The following is a 6571-nucleotide window of genomic DNA, read 5'->3' as shown; positions in this document are numbered from 1 at the left end:
TTAATTTTGTTTATGTATATATTTCTTTGTATATTTATTTCCGTATGTATTTATTTATTTGTTTTTTGGCAGCTTTGGCATTCCATATAATTATACCCGGAAAAAGAAAGGTTAAAGGGTTAGTTCACCCAAAAATGAAAATTAGGCTGCGGCCGCGATTCCAAACCTTTGATGCAACTGTTTTACGATCAACTTAATGCTTTTGGGAGTCTTTTCTCTGTAATTACAAAATGAACACAAGCCTTAGAAACCTCTACCAAGTGTGTCTAGAGGCGTCATCAAACTAGAAACTCATCGACGACGTTGATGGACTTAATGACGAAACTGTCAGGATAAGTAGGTGAATTCAGTCGCTATAAAATAATTCGACATAACGTGAATCTGTGAAAATATCTTGCAACTCTACAGTTGATCACACAAACTCGATCTCTATCGTTAGTTTGATCTGACCTTCTGCGTGAGCTCTCAACCAATGATTCACCGGAGCTCCGCAAGGACCGCCTCCCTCATTTGCACACGGAAAAGTAAGAAGAAATAAATGAATAAATAAATCTGGAAATAAATACACGTGGGAATGAAAAAATAATAAATACATACATAAATAAATTATATTAAAATAAATGCAAAAATAAATACATAAAATAATATAATACATAAAGGAAAAAGTAATAAAAAAAATAATTCAGGGTTAAATTTTATTACAAATGAACTATATTTGTTTTTATCAAGTCATTTATTCCTTTATTTATTTTCCTGTCATGTTATTTATTTATTGGGGGGGGTGCGTAAACCGCAGCCTAATATTAATTTTTGGGTGAACTAACCCTTTAAGCGCAGCTACACCTCTGATGACGTAGCAGCTATGTGAGTGAACCAATCATCTTGTCCAGTGGGAGTCAGTGGAGGTGAACCAGGCTCGCAGAATGCGTGCAGGATGACTGCCCATGAACTAATGTAGCCTGATCAAACATCGACCACAAACTCAGTCATCCACTAATATTCTCAGGTAAGAATATTTATCTTTTGTTAGGCTGTTATGAGTTGCGCTTGCAGTTTGTGCGACGATAGTGTGCAATAATTTCCATACAGCATAGATGCATTAGCGTTCGATATTTGTCCACGGTAGCCTATTACAGTCACACAGTAAAACGGGGTTTGCCGTACAAACCGTGTGCTATATGAATCACTTTTTTCACTTTAAATATAGGGACATTTATCCGATTACGTTTCTCTGCGATGATTTCTACTAAATAATGTTGCCAAGCCCAAAAGTAAACAAAATGGCAACATAGTAGCGAGTATGTATGCTGGATGATGTGGACGGGGCGTAGTACTCAACTGAGCCTTTTTCCTTTTTTTTTTTTGCAACTGTCGTTTTATTGTGAAATTATAACTTAATTCTAATTTTTTATATATTGGTTATTTGGTATAGTTTAAGTAACGCACCTGGTTGTGTGTTGACTCCTTGATTTGAACTGCATGGAAAGACAGCGCGTGAAGCCATTAGCTGTTTTTAGAGTACGGCACTTTTTATATATATAGATATAGATATTATGAAATAACATTTCTCATATCGTGGTCATATTCCCGTATTCCACCATGACAAATCTGGTCACCCTATACAGGGGACAGTAATAGGCCAGTCAATGCTTCCAATGCCAAAAATGTGGCAGCACCATAAATAGTCTTGGGTCACTATCCTATCCTGAGTGGAACAGCTTTTCCATGCCTTGACCTTAGTCTTGACTTAGTCAGTGAGAGTAATCTTCTGATGACTTAAAATATATAAACTACAGTCATTTGAAATTACTTTTACATCAAGACTCAAGAAATTGATAATCAATCATGGTGTCAAACTTATTTTAATTGTAAACTTGACTACTTGATTTTCTTGTATAGCTCTGTTTGAAATGTAGACAAGTGTGAAATATGAGTTTTGTTTAACTTTTCTAATTGAGCTATGGTTTTCCTGCAGGTCCTTTGAGGGTAAGGTCAAATAATAATGGCTGCTACCTTCCAGGTGTTCAGGGTCATCCATGGCAGGAGGTTTGGTCGGATCCTGGTGCCAGCCATGACATGCCAAAACTGCAGCCAGTCTCCTCGTCCATGCATCAGTGCAACTCAGCCACACAGCTTTGAACAAAGATGGCGGCACCAGGTGCGGGGATACAGGACCTCACCTGCATGGCACTCCTACTACTTGACCCCACCTCAGATTAACAGCATTCTAAAAGCTAATGAGTACAACTTCAAAGTTCCTGAGTTTGATGGCAAGAACCTCAGTTCGGTCATGGGCTTTGACAGCAACCAACTACCGGCAAATGCACCCATTGAGGATCGCCGAAGTGCAGCAACGTGCTTGCAGACCCGTGGCATGCTTTATGGCGTATTTGATGGCCACGCAGGCTGCGCTTGTGCTCAGGCACTCAGCGAGCGGCTCTTCTATTACATTGCCGTTTCATTACTGCCACATGAGACGTTGATGGATCTGGAGAACGCGGTGGAGAGTGGACGACCTCTTCACCCGATTTTGCAGTGGCACAAGCATCGCAACGACTACTTCAGCAAGGAAGCTTCACGCCTCTACTTCTCCAGCTTGCGCACATACTGGCAGGAACTTCTGGACCTGAGCGTTCCTGGGGAGCAACCAGATGTTGCTGAAGCTCTTTTGAGTGCCTTTAAAAGGTTGGACAATGACATATCCCTTGAAGCACAGGTTGGTGACCCAAATGCATTCTTGCACTACTGGGTGCTGCGTGTTGCATTCTCAGGCGCTACTGCATGTGTTGCACATATTGATGGTAATGAGCTGCATGTTGCCAACACTGGAGATGGCCGTGCAGTCCTGGGTGTACAAGAACCTGAGGTGAAGCGTGTGCGGTCCGAGCACCCACTTTCTGAGGCCAAGACTGTGGTGAAGCAGGATCGCCTGTTGGGATTACTCATTCCATTTCGCGCCTTTGGAGATGTTAAATTCAAGTGGAGCATCGAGCTGCAGCGGTGTGTTCTTGAGTCTGGACCGGACCAGCTCCATGAGAATGAGCACGCCAAGTTCATCCCACCCAATTACCACACACCACCATACCTTACAGCGGAACCAGAGGTGACGCGACACCATCTTCGTCCACAGGATCGTTTCCTGGTGCTGGGCTCGGACGGACTGTGGGAAACACTACACAGGCAGGAGGTGGTGAGGATTGTGGGTGAACATCTCACTGGAGTGCACCAGTAGCAGCCAGTCAGTGTTGGTGGCTATAAGGTGACCTTGGGTCAGATGCAGGGATTGTTGCAGGAGAGGAAGGCTCGCATCTCCTCCACCTTCGAGGACCAGAATGCGGCTACGCATCTGATTCGGAACGCAGTGGGTAGTAACGAGTTTGGAATGGTGGACCATGAGAGGTTGTCAAAGATGTTAAGCTTGCCAGAGGAATTAGCCCGCATGTATAGGGATGATATCACAATCATTATAGTGCAGTTTAACCCACACGTCATTGGTGGACCATAGAAGCGGACAGATTCTTTCTTCCACATGCTCTGTTACATACATTATCAATTCTAATCTTACGCACAATCTCATCACTGCATTATCAGTAATATCAGCACAGCAAAATGTTACCTATACCAGTGGAATGTATTACTATGAGTGTATTTTTATTTTCACATATTCATGGCAGCTGCCTTTGAAAGGAATCTTAATGTTCAATAGGTGAGCGGTGTTGATTTCCAGTGTTATATGTGGAATGAAGCCAAACAGAAAAAAAAAATTATGCTGAGCTCACCGCAGACCTACTATCACAATTAAACCCTCAAAATGCAGCACAAAACCATAAATCAAGACGGGAAATTTACTAATGTAGGTTCAGCAGATTTTACTCTGAGGAGAGACTTTATATAGTGCTTGTGTTGTGCCAAAATTTGCTTTTATGTTGTATGCTTTTAATTTTTGAATGAATGAAAAAGGAAAGTAAAACAAAGGTAATTTAAAATGGTGAGTGAGAAAGAATGAGAATAGAAAGCAAAATAGGTCCAGATATGTAGCCTACTTTTAAGTTGGAGTGCTCTGTAACTGAGATATGTTGAATGAGAAGTTGCCTTAAAGGTACAGTACACCCAAAAATTTTAATTCTGTCATTTACTCACCCTCATGTAATTTCAAACTTATATGACTTTCTGTGTTCAAAAGGAAGATATTTTGAAAAATGTCCCAGTGATGTCCAGTCTTATTTTGGACCCCACAGGCTTTCATTATATGGACAAAAACAGTTACTCATGTTTTTTTGTGTCCTACCGGTTTAGAATGACATAAGGGTAATAATAAATGGTGACAGAATTTTTTAATTAACTATCCATTTAATGTCTTATTTGGGTTCTAATGAACCAAATTAGTTGCTAATGCTACTAATTAGCCAGCGACATGAAAGCAGCAGTGAAGTGCGTTTCATTTTCTTGCAAAGTGTTTTATTTTAGTGCCATTGTATTCTTTATTTTACTTATAAGTTCTTCTTTTTGTACAGCATGTCTTTAGATACAGTTTTCCATGAAGTATGTCTTATGCCGGGTTCAGACTACACAATATTTTTGTCGGTCACGATAGTCACCGTGTCAGATTACACGATTTTGACTCCTAAAATCTTGTCGTGTCATGGACAAGAAACATGTCAGACTACACGTTGCTTCCCGAACATTCATCGCATGCTGTCTTTAACGACGCGCGTGATGTCATCGAGAAGGCGGAACTACCGACTGACTTCCGAAAACAAGAGTGTAAACATTGCTGAAGCGCTTCTGCTATAGTTCGCCAGCATTTTTCTTTCTTTGTTCTGTTGTGGTAGTCCCTCGATGACACATCATACAGGCAGGAGTACTGTTGCCACAGCTCCACGAACCTTTCATCCATCTCATAATTCCACCTAGCAGCACCATCATCTCTTTCGTTTCGCCATGTTTGAAACCTGTGTATGAAAGAGCTTTTGTGCTGCTATTGGTCAATGTCACCAATGTGACAGAACTCGTCGTGGACGACAGAAAAAAAAAGACTTTCTGTCGTGATGTCGTGAAGCATCGCAGACGCAGAATCGGTTGTCGTCCACTATGACACACTACACGTGCTGAAACGATGGAATCTTGCGTCCCGACGCCCATTGTCGTTTACGAATCCCCACGACACCCTATGTCAAGCAAATCGTGGCAAAATCAGGCTAAAATTGTGTAGTCTGAACCGGGCATTAGAGTTCAAGTGTCATCAAAACATGGTTTGCTCAACCAAATTATCTTCTTATTACTGTAAAAGTCCTGATAAAGTGGTCTGCTTTATTTTAATTTCTTTTGCCTGTACATGGAGTCAGAATTTGGGCATTTGATGTTTGTTTTTTTTCATTTGATGGTTACTTTCATATAATTCTTTCTTCAGTCCCTTCTGACAGTGATCTTATATTTATAATGCTGCTGGTCATTGCTGAAATTCCTGTTTGGTTTTCTGATGTGTGGATGTGTGCTGCACTTCTCTGAAAAGTGAAGGAGAGGTATTTAAGCAAACGGAGGTTAATGACACAACAAACCAGGCATACTCACACTTCTTATAAGATGAAAACACACCTGTATGATTACACTACAATGGTGAAATGTGAACCTGAAGCACTTGCTTTGTAGATTGTGTTTCCAAAGTAATTCATTTGGTTTCGAAGTATTTTTATAGGTGTCACAACATTTTTCAAGCGATTATTGGCCACAGGGTAGAGATTAGAACTTGAGTTCAATGTCTTTTTTTTTTTGGTCTGAGGGTTATTTGGACAAGGTTAAAACTAAAACTCTGTGATTGTACCTTCTTGACGGTTTTCAGTATGTTCTCAGTTCTTGCACAAGACACAGCTGATTACCACATGAAGTGTTTTGAATGATAGTCAATCAGCAAACAGTGTTATTAAAGTAATACTGTAATAAAGTGTAAATACAGACTGCTTTATATTGGAAAAGCAATTGCTTAATACTTGAAGTAAATGTATGCTGCAGCTTGTTAAATTTGAAATTAGTATATTTAACAATATTTTGCAGCATGTCACAAATGTATTTAACAATATTACTATGTGCTGGTGCATAGGCATGACTTCTGCAAGTACTCTTGCCTTTTGTATTTCAGATGTTTTAATAAAAATGTAACCAAGTAAATATTGTCAAATTTTTGTATTTTGTTTAAATGAATGCATGAAGAGTACAAATTTCAGTTTCTAAACTGAGCAATCCAGTCTAGCAGACCTAAACAGATGCCAGAAGCTACATTTCATCCTAGGAATGCGCATTTATTTAGTAAGAATCGGTGAACTTCATGTGTGTTTGGAATGCTGCCCAAACGGAGTAGCTGGTTCAGGGACGGGGTCAAATCATCATGGTGTCAGATCACAGTCTCTGATTTGGCAAACTGTAAGTAGGTCAGTCTATCACAAGGCTCTATCATGACATGGCAGTTCTGAAACTTTAAATGTCAAGAGTTCAGAGGGTTCAGGACATGCATATCTGCAATTTCACAGTAAAGGTTGTGTTGTGAAGTTATGCAGCCTATGGGGCTGATTTACAA

At 40.2% G+C, this 6571-nt stretch overlaps 1 pseudogene; it reads left to right on the top strand.

The window, feature by feature from the left end:
• Positions 1 to 838: 838 nt before the first annotated feature.
• LOC107657718 (pyruvate dehydrogenase [acetyl-transferring]-phosphatase 1, mitochondrial-like) lies at positions 839 to 3952 on the top strand (annotated as a pseudogene).
• The last annotated feature ends 2619 nt before the right edge of the window (positions 3953 to 6571 follow it).

Source organism: Sinocyclocheilus anshuiensis, unplaced genomic scaffold (genome assembly GCF_001515605.1).
Source record: "Sinocyclocheilus anshuiensis isolate Anshui unplaced genomic scaffold, SAMN03320099.WGS_v1.1 scaffold43, whole genome shotgun sequence".
NCBI lineage: Eukaryota > Metazoa > Chordata > Actinopteri > Cypriniformes > Cyprinidae > Sinocyclocheilus > Sinocyclocheilus anshuiensis.
This window is presented reverse-complemented; position numbering and strand designations above follow the sequence as displayed.